The sequence below is a fragment of the Salminus brasiliensis genome, chromosome 1 (assembly GCF_030463535.1).
Source record: "Salminus brasiliensis chromosome 1, fSalBra1.hap2, whole genome shotgun sequence".
Lineage (NCBI taxonomy): Eukaryota > Metazoa > Chordata > Actinopteri > Characiformes > Bryconidae > Salminus > Salminus brasiliensis.
The window spans coordinates 83,303,960-83,315,668 of NC_132878.1; positions in this window are offsets into that span (position 1 = coordinate 83,303,960).

Below are 11,709 nucleotides of genomic sequence, written 5' to 3' on the forward strand. Positions count from 1 at the left end.
ATCAGGTTATAAATGATAAAGGAGACTTTATTGTCATTCGCATTACATGTGGTACATGGGGTGGAACAAAATTGTGATCTCAAGGTCCTAGTTACACTCAAAGAGCATTTATTGAATAAATACAATAATAGAATATAAAAAGCGAAGACATAAATAAGAAAAGTGGGAAAAGTTAGAAGAGAAATTTAAAAAGGTAGTAGCAATATGGTCACAAATGTATGTAAATATTTTTTTTTGGGGGTGGCTCAATACACTTAATGTCTGTAGGAGCATGACATATCACGTCTCCCATAGTACTTCTTTAAAAATCCAGTGTTTTACTCTTAACAGTGAGTAACTAATTCTCATTGTGCCCAGTTACACATTTACGTTTTACATTATATACATATGGCATTTAGCAGACGCTATTATCCAGAGTGACAACAGTTATATAACTACAGCATATGGTTCCTGTTGTATATAAAACCATATTAGTGTAAAGTAACCTTTACATGAGAATAATTATGCATACATAAATAAGTAAATGTAACAAGCTTTAGAACCATTCCATTGGTCTATTTGTTGTAAAAAAAGTAAGGTCAAAGAGCTTCAAAGTTTCACAGGATTAAAAAAAATGACAAGCAATGATGTACTGTATCCATATAGGTGCATGTGTTTTCTTTAACATGTAATTAACCATCTGTTCATTTCTCTACATTTTATCCAGAACAAGAAACATGCAAAGCAAATGTAATGAGCGGTTCCAGTTCAATAACTCATTATTACAGCAGTCATTGTCAAAGAGAAAAAAAAAAAACTTAATGTCTGTAGGAGCATGACATATCACGTCTCCCATAATACTTCTTTAAAAATCCAGTGTTTTACTCTTAACGGTGTGTAACTAATTCTCATTGTGCCCAGTTACACATTTACGTTTTACATTATATACATATGGCATTTAGCAGACGCTATTATCCAGAGTGACTTACAACAGTTATATAACTACAGCATATGGTTCCTGTTGTATATAAAACCATATTAGTGTAAAGTGACCTTTACATGAGAATAATTATGCATACATAAATAAGTAAATGTAACAAGCTTTAGAACCATTCCATTGGTCTATTTGTTGTAAAAAAAAAAGGAAGGTCAAAGAGCTTCAAAGTTTCACAGGATTAAAAAAAATGACAAGCAATGATGTACTGTATCCATATAGGTGCATGTGTTTTCTTTAACGTGTAATTAACCATCTGTTCATTTCTCTACATTTTATCCAGAACAAGGAACATGCAAAGCAAATGTAATAAGTGGTTTCAGTTCAATAACTCATTATTACAGCAGTCATTGTCAAAGAGAAAAAAAAAAAAAAGAAACATGTAACCAATGAGTTTTATTTCAGGAGAACATAAAAGGGACTGCAGCTGGATTGTACTCAGCAACTGTTTATCTACACAGCAATCAATGCTAATAAAACCTAAAAGTGCAATATCAAAGACAAACTACTCATTAAATTAGTGGGTGCAGAATATTGATAAAAGGAATGTGTAACTTTGTGTAGGCACAGTAAAAACAGAAACTATGTTTTGTCCTACAGTACGGGATACACTGATTTAAATAAAATAATCACAACAGACTAGCAACAGCCATTTAATATAAATATTGTTAATGCACCCACAGATCTCTCTCTCATATGGCAAATGCAAAACCGCCTTGAATATGAATGTTTTTAGTATAAATATTAAATTAATTGCAAGTTTTACAAGTTTATGATTTATGGGGTAATTTCACTGGTTGCTTTGTAACATAGGCAAGTTTAATTTCTGAGTGTCTAGGTTTCGTCAGTAATTTGTACATATTGACGACGGCCTATCAGTATATTTAGTACACATTGAAGAATCCTGAAATGGTCTTTAAATTACATATGTGTGAATTCTTCTTGAGACAAAACTTCCATAATATCAGAAGATTGTGAGTCTGAGCTATGGTCAGGGCTCCAAAAGACTGGATAGGATGGCCCTCCCTCTACCTGTGAAGTACCGTTCAGTCCATTTGAACTGTTTGTCCATGTATATGTGTCTTTTATATTTTAGATTAGGTCTACTAAATTACTACAAAAACAGTGTCAGTCCTAGAACTAATATGCTTTTCTAACAGATGTATATATTTTCATTTGGAACGTGCGTAAATTTGTACATTACGCAACATGCCAGTAGGTTCTCGCTTAATTGCATGCAGCTCTAAGAACACCCACGGTTCCTCATTGTGGATCTGCCTATTTTCCCCCTTTCTTTACAAGCAGATATTAGGCTTATCGGTAAGGGAATTACATGACTTTGTGAACTTGTTTTTTTCCCCCCACTCTGACCTCTGTAGGAGTGGATGCAGTTACACTGTTGCTCTGCTCTTATACTGAGCGTGCACTCCATCACTGAAGAACCCCAGGCACACTGTGCTCTAGTAGGAGCATTTGTCATCTCACTCTCCGCTCGGAGACACGCAACGGCTGCCGGCTTCATGCTGAAACACGGAACTCACAAAGCCTGTGCACTTAACTAGCAAGCCGTAACAGCGCAAACATTCTCCCTGAGGACAGGACTGTGATGAATGAGTGGATAATAAGTTCTTGTGTGGAGCATGGTGCACATGGCAAATGCATAACTTCTTTAAATACAACAACGTTTTAGCATGAATATAATTATTTTTAAACTTATACAAGCTTAACAAGTTTCTGTAGTTGGACTAGGTGTGGGCAATATGAACTAAAAGTTAGATTATTATATATTTCCCCTACCAACATAATAATGATAATAATCAAGTTATTTTAATTTAATAAAGTTATTAAATTAAAATATCTGGCTCTAAAATATGTAGGGAATCTAAAGCCATTGTAAAAGAACTAGTTAAGATTGGCTGACCTGCATTGTAAGCTGCTGTAAAATACTTCATATATGCACACTTATAACAACAGCTGAATTTTTGGAAACACACAGTCATCACACAGCAGTACACTGTTTTTTTAACCTTCACCTGTATCCCATCCATGGCAGTAAACACTTCACACTAGTGAATTAGGGCAGTAAGAACACACACCCAGGGTGGTGGGCAGCCATTTCAGCACTCAGGGAGCAATTTAGGGGTTGGGTGAGCTGAGAATGATGAGGGAGGAGAGTGCACTGCCTTCCTTCGCTCCCCCCACTCCCACTTCCTTCCAATGAAACCAGCTACCTTCTGGGCCGAAGTTCACTTCCCTAAAACTTTAGGCCACAGCTGCCCCTGTTCTTTAACAATGTGTCAAATAACTAAAACCACTGTGCTCTTAATAGACTATTAAGCCAAATACACACAGTGGTTTTGATATGCACAAAATAACCACATGAATGCACATTGCTGATTTGTTGTGGGCGTGTTTGGGGGCATAGATCTATGCGAGCAGGAAACTCATTCAAACATCAAAGCTCATAAGCAACAACTGTAAGCAGCTGCTGATCTTTTCATCAAAGACAGGAAAAAGATGCTGAATATTGCTGAATAGTGCAGCTTTGTTTGTGGAGTATGTCAGAGTGTGTTGAGCTCTAAAGAAGTTTTGTAACAGATAATGAAGTGTAATTCTGGCATGGGTTGCCATGTGTTGTTTGAACCAGTAAAGTAGCTCCTAACTACTTACTACTACTTTTCTACTAGCTACTAAGGTTAGAGAAGTGGCCTTGTGAGCAGTAAGTCACCGGTTTAATCGCTGTATCCGACTGGATGCAACTAAAGTGCCCCTAAGCAAGGCACCTAGCCCACAAATGCCCCCCGGACACCACAGCTAGGACTGGCCACACCTGTGTGTGCTTACTGTTCCTGGGCCCTCTTTGCTCTGGTGGTGTCATAGCATGGGTAATCCTGCCTTTTAAAGAATACACAGTAATATACAGTAATTAATATGTATATATATATATATATATATATATATATATATATATATATATATATATATATATATATATATATATCACCTATGAATTGACCAGATCCATCAATATAAAGAAAAATTTGTACACATATGGCCACAACCTCAGCACGTGTGCTCACTGTTCCTCCATTGTGTGTATATACAGTATGTACATAATCACTGCATGGATGGGTTAAAGGCAGAGGTCAAAAGCCTTTGTGGGCACCATTGGGTGGTTCTTTCTGTCTTCTTACTTCCATAAATGACAGCATTATGCAATAATTAATACAGAACTAGTATTTGAAATGAAAGAATAATGTGGACTGAGGAGGTAGAGTCCACATTAAAAAACCAACGACAACTGAATAGGGCTTTGCAATCCACCGTTTAACACCATAAGCAATTATAGTTGTGCACTGAAACACTCATCCTATTACTTTTGAGATATTGACAACTCCAGATTGTTTGATGTGTTCATGCAATTCAGGCTTATATACAGCTTCTTGATCAGACACAATGTTTTCCCATAGGAATGAATAGAGTGAGTTTGCGCACCCTTCAAATGTCACAATGATACAACTATAACATTAACTCCCAACCAATTACATGGGCTACAACAACAACCACTTGGCAACACCCAAACAACCACATGAGACACCATAGCAACCACCTGGTACCATAGCAACAACCCAATGACACCATAGCAACCACATACAAACATCATAGCATCCCCTTCACAACAGAATTGCTACCACCTAGCAACACAATAGCAATCAGCTGCAGTACCATAGAAAAAAAACAAAAAACATGGAATACCATAGCAACTGCATAGCAACAGCCTAGCAACTGTGGTCAGGTCTCATATACAGTGTTATAGACAGTATAGGAGGTTATAGAGTTTTAGACCACATTGAAGGAGGTTATAGAGTTTTAGACCACAGTAAAGGAGGTTATAGAGTTATAGACCACAGTAAAGGAGGTTATAGAGTTTTAGACCACAGTAAAGGAGGTTATAGAGTTATAGACCACATTAAAGGGGGTATAGAGTTATAGACCACAGTGAAGAGGGATATAGAGTTTTAGACCACAATAAAGGAGGTTATTCAGTTATAGACCACAGTAAAGGCAGTCATAGAGTTTTAGACCACAGTAAAGGTGGTTATGGAATTACAGACCACAGTAAAAGATATTATAGAGTTACAGACCACAGTAAAGGGGTTATAAAGTTTTAGACCACAGTAAAGGGAGGTTGTAAAGTTATAGTCCACAAGTTATAGTATAAAATAAAACAGTAAAGGAGGATTTTTTTTCTTTACAGGAATTTACAAATTTACAAAAACTATTTAATGTTAAAGTAAGAAAGGGTTAATACAAAGTGACATCAATTAAATCAAATATATAATGTAAAAAAAAAAAGACAGATAACCAGCATCCATGCTAGTTTAGTTTTGCCATAATGGTACTGTACGCAATCTGCATTGGCATTTACTGTGGTCAGGGCAGATTTATATGCCTCACAGTCTCCTCAGCTGAACACACTCACTTTTGTGTTTAGATGGTGGAGCTATCAGAGCTCATTAGCTATCACTCCGTCAGTGACAGCAGGGCTTGAATTTTTTATTACTTCTGCTTTCCCTGGTGCTTGCATCACTCATGCTCCATGCAATTCTGCTAAAGTTTATTCTTGATTATTTCATGTATTCAGCATTTAAAACAGACATAAACAGATTGTTAGGTTTTTATTGCAATTTAAAAAAAAGAAAAAATCTTGTAAGCTTAATACAAAAGGCCTGGACCAATTCTTGTTTCAGTGTTCTTTTCTCTACAAAAGTTTCATACCGAAGCATAGAAGCTGAAGTCTGCAGCTGTTTTTTAAACTCAGCCATGTGGACTGCACAGCTTTCAACAGAGTTTGTGAGCTGCAAAGAGGACCCTTTGAATTTTAATTGTGGCAAGTGGTTGTACATAAATAAAATGTTACATTAACATAACTCTTGCCAAAACAACTGAAGAGACTGCATTCATGTAACACATTTCATTCATTTGCAACCACTTGACACATTTAAATGAAGTCAATTCAAAGAATTCAGTGCAGTTGAATCTTTAGTGTAAATAGTGTAGGGTTGCATGTTTGGAATTAGTCAGTATCAGCATTCCTAAAATAATGATTTTTGTGTGATGCCATTTAAAAACACATTTAATCATTTAATTAAAAGAAAACATGTGAGCGTAAAAATCTTTTTAGGGGTTTAAAGGACCTTTACATAATCATTGTATGCATTTTTATGCAGTGCTCTTCATATTATGTGGAGGCTTCTTAAAGGCTAAAAATATTATTTTTCCATACACACAACTTATGGAACTCAAAAGAAACTCTTTAGGAGAACAAAGAAAGTGGTCAAGCATGCAAAGAACCCTCTTTCCTCATCATATTACAAGCAAATATACACTTGTGCATCATCTCTTAAAAATAAACATCCTAAATGTTGTTTATTTTTGCTTACACATGTGTTTTACAACATAAATGATGTGAGCTAGCCAGCTGCATGTGAGCTGCATTTGAATGCTGTGTGTCCACAGCTGTGATCTATAGTGTAACATGGATACAACTGATTGTTAAATTGACTAGTTTTAGCAAGACTTGTTTTATGTAATATTTTTATCCATTTGCACCCCCTTGCCACATTTAAAGTCATTTAAATACAAAGATTTTTTTCCTAATATTTGTTTAACATTTAGAAGTTGCTGACTTTGAGATTTAAATGTTAAACATTAGTTTCTTGCTAATCATTTTACTATGTAAGCTTATTTAAACCAGTACATAAAGTAATAGTAGTTGTGGGAATGGGCAGCATTTAGAAAGCAGTAGGCAGGTTATCTACAATTTGCATTATCATGCATATTCATAAAAAGTTTACACTATGGATGTCCCAATCCAATCCAGTGGCTCTGGATTGGATGCACTTGAAAAGTGAAAAACTTTGATGGAATATGGCCCTCCAGGACCGAAATTGCTCACCCCTGTTTTAATGGATCAGGTATTGGCTATTGTAAATCCAGTTCCGAATCTTTATTTTAACCTCAGTGTTCAGCGCTCCATTTGGTGCCCCCAAGGCGCCATTAACAGACATTATTGCCCAGCCGGAAGCAGTAAGGACATTCTCAGAAGGTAAATAAAAGAGTTTAGTGAATGTCTGCACTGTGTAACTACTTTACAGTGGAACATGAATACAGACCACAATATCTGAACCATTATATCACTGAAACCACTTACCTTCCTTTGTTTCTAAAAACCAACTGAACAGCGCATTTAAAACTGAGTGGAGGCTAACAACAATGCTAATACATACATGCTATAGAAACCCAATCACAGCACATTTATAAGGGATTTTACTAAACATAATAATCAGCAGATAATCATATCTAAGCTGTGTGACTGTATTATTTACACAAAGATTGGATCGGATCGATATTGGATGATAATCAACATTAAGAGACTCAGATTGGATTGGGGGCAAAATAGCCTAATCGGGACATCACTGGTTTACACAGAATTTTTTTTTTTGGATTCACCTGATTAAAAAGTGGTTGCAAGTGTTCTGAACACATTTGTTGAACTTAAAGAAAGCCTTTGTGTTGATGTAAGACATTTTGTTCATTTACACCAACAAATAAGAAGCACAGCAGAAAAATTAACACATTTCCTTCCAAGCCAGTGTATTCCAGTAGACCACATGAACTGCACAATTTAAATGTTTCCCTGCTTTAAAGAACCATTCATTGAAAAGTTCCTCAAGAATCAAAAGCCATTCTGTAATTCTGTGGCATCGCTTCAAAGAACATTTCTATTTAAGAATATAGTGGAACTGCAGAAGCTGTTCTCCAGTCACTGTCATTGCATCATTATATTCACATTAATGGAGGGAGGATAACTAAGTTTAAGGTGGAGACGATGGGATTAGTCAGGATTATGATTGGCTTGAATTTGCACGCTCTTTGATTTTCCTTACTTTGTGCCTCATTTACCTCTTCGTATCTCTCTTTCTTTTCTCAAGCTTTCCTTTTCCATTTCTCCTCTGTCCCCCGAAATCTCAATTTGCTGAACACTAACCGAAGCGGAAGAACACAGCATAGAAAAGGAGAGGGGGGGAGTTCCAGTGTTATGAATATATCCGCAGTGTGCTAAAAGGGCTGAGACCCAGCTGTTAGAACATTTTTCCATTTCCTTCCTTGCAGATGAGAAGTAATAATCGCGTGAATGAATGCTATGCATACATTATTTCCTCATCTCTCCCCCTGTCCTGCTTGCTGTGATATGGGCAGATGTGTATGCCCTGGCTTATTTGAGGAACTTGCTCTAATATCTCAAAGTGACATAGCTTGATGATATTCTGCGGAACGTGTGCTTTTCTGTGATTACGACAACGGCAGTGACACAGAGACGGACAAAGAGCACACAAGCTTGAGCTTGAAAGATTGGAGGGCTTCTATTTTCTGGCCCTTCATCTTTCCTTGTTTGCTCTACCGACACAGCAACTTTTGTCACCTATCTCTGTATGTACACAAAGACAGACAGAGGACAGACACGCTGTATATAGAGAGACAGCACGGAAGGGTGTGTTATTTTAGGATTATGAAGTGTCAGTGCATATCGTCACTGTCATTTACAAATCTCATAACTAAACCCAGTATGTTTTGTCCTGTGGACGCTTTTCTCTTGAACACTGGAAGCTTAATTATAAGGTCATGAACAAACCCTAATTTAAGTGGCTCATTCAAGATTTTAACTCATCATTCAACTCGATTATTGTTAAACTGTTAAATGTAAACCATTTAAACCTTTTAAATCAATAACAGGGTTGACATTTTCAACCATTTTGTGCTTTAACTCATTGTGCTAACCTCAAACTAGATTAAAAATATATACAAAAATAAAAAAATAATGAACCATTTACTCAATATCACAATAAATCTGACAAAATGAATATAATGTTACAAAATACAAAATAATGGGAATAGAGGTTTGACATATCTCACTGCCTTCCACTTGTTTCCCAACAGAGGAAGTGGCATCACTGGGTACAGGTCACATGCTGATTTTGCTGTTTTTTTACTAGACATAACAGAGTTGACCTGAACATTGGGACAGACATAAATATCTATTTTTGTAAACTACTGATAATACATATTTTACAGAAAATAGATACTGTATGCAATTGACTTCATGACTGATAATAGTGTAAGCACAATAAATAGAACGATTTAGACTTATTTCATATAAAAAAATAAATAAAAGAGTTTAGCCTACACTTCCTCGGAAAGCTGCTTTAATTCAATAACAAGTCTAAACTGCCCATTAAATATCTCACTATATGTCAGTGGGGTTCCAGGCAGGACTTTGACTAGGCTGCTTCTACATTTTGTTTCTTTCAAGCAAAGAAATTTCAGCTTGTTGCTTAAACCAACTCTACTGGAGATTCAGATTATTGACTGATGACCAGATATTTTCTGGTAGAGTGGAATTCATGGTTCCATCATTTATGGCTTCCAGGCTCTGAGGCAAAAAAAGCATCCCCACACCATCACACTACCACCATCATGATCCACCAGATCTAACGAGAGTTCCTTAGATGTTGATGTGGGTTCTTTTGCGACTTCCTGGCGGGTAACACTCAGGAACAGAAAGGTCAGATTAGATTGACAGAAAACATATATAGCTTTGGACAGATGAAACCATAATTTTGTAGAATTTTCATGGAAGACAAGTCTCTAGTCTCTTTACAGGTTTCTCAAGTAATCAACAATGCATAGGGACTAAATAAAATAATAATAAAGAAAATTATGAAATATAAAAATATAAGTAGTTATCATACTGGTGGAAAAGTCTTATTGTATTAGATGCTGTGCAGATTCTGTCAAACCTGTATGACTGTCTCTACCATTATTTGGGATTATGTGTTACTTGTAATCTGCTTTATTCATGCATGTATGCACCAGTTCCCAGAGGATGTTCTGCATTCAAGTGTACTTAGCCAGCAAATTGTTTCTGATTTTAAATTTCCTCTTGAAGATTACAGACAAAGAATTAGACAGAGGGACATGGGTGAGGGAGCAGCTGTTAACAAACAGGACAATTGCAATGCCCATTCAGACCAAACAAAAATAACATCATCATGACTCAAGCAGAGAAAGGGGCATTCCCCAAATCCCCTATCCACTCTCAACACAATATCTGAAGATGACAATACTTTTCACAGTAGTGTAGAATGGGACATGATTAGGGTGACCATCACTGTGTGGTCGCCATCTCCAAACTCACAGACAGTGCCTGCCACCCAATGGTTCTCTTCATATTTCTATTGACCTAGTTCAATTTTCCTTTTCAATTACCCGCAGTATTACCATTATGACCATGGGTCTGCTGAGATAAATCATTGGGCCTGGAGCCCATGGCCATCCAGGACATGGCCCCATGCTGGGTTGATGAAGTGTTGTGTCTAGACTGGTTCCTGTCTGCCTCTTAAATATGGTTTACAGGGACACCAAATACAGGTGACCCACATATGTAGGCCTACAACTGGTTCTCGTAGAACACAAGCTTTGAGAATCTCAATGAGAATTTATGCCTCATTTAGATTTTTCACTGGGAGAAGACCGTCTCATGGGAGAACACACACAGCTATCCAGTTTTTGGACAATTTAATAAACCTCATTCTTATTTCTATAGAGTACAGCATGCTTTGGCAAGGAATGCAAACATTCAAATAAGATCAAATACCTGTCTTAGCATTAGTATCATGTGGTGTTTCTGGGTATTTCCACAGTCATTGATGTAGGTGGTACCCTACTGAGGTCCCTTCGTGCCAGATGGAAAACAACAACAACAACAACAAAAAACATCCACTGAGGTATTGTCTTGAAATAATTACTTAGAAATTACACATTTTGTTGATTTTCTAAGTGGACATCCACATGTCCATTTCCCTGCTGGCTCAGGATCGTGGCACTGACTGACCAGCACAATAGTAAAATGCACACCCAGTGAGCTCCAACCTTCAGCCTCTGCTCCATTGCTAGCCATAGCCTCACACTTATCCTCTTTAAGCTCAGTGTTGAATTCTTAAGGTTGAACATGGCCCTGGCTGTCAAGATGGAATCCAAGCCGAGTACTTGAGCTTGATGGTGGTCTGGTGGTCACTTTTCTGCCATCCATTGTGCCATTTGTGGTCTGAGGGAGCACGACCGGTCATAGCAGCGACACTGATGATCCTGTGTCAATCAGGTGCAGTAAACCACTTTCCCTCTTGTCTGCACTCGATTCTACCTCCACTGCATTTCTCACGGCTGTAGTATTGATGTTGAGAGTTCCAAACCCTCACTGGGCTGCTCCGCTACCATTTCCCTGCTGGTTCAAGTTTGCAGCATTGACTGACTGCACAATAGTAAAAAAAAACTTGGGTAAAGAGGACAACATACAGGTATCAAGTCCTGTTTAAGACAGTGTTGTATACTGGTGGTTCATCGAAATTTCATTTGTGAATGGCAGGGTCTATAGTAGAAAGACAACACAGCCAACAAAAAAAAGTGTTTTTTATGTTTTTTTTTTTTTTTATGTAATGACTTACTGTATTTAGTGATGTGTTTAATGTTTGATGAACATTTACTACTACTAAGTCAATTCTTATTGCGGCATATAATTCTAACATTTTTCCAATGTTGTCCCTCTAATTTAGTGCTGATTCTGTCCACTGGCTACACCCCTCTTTTCACCTGATTCTACAAAGCTAGAAAGCTAG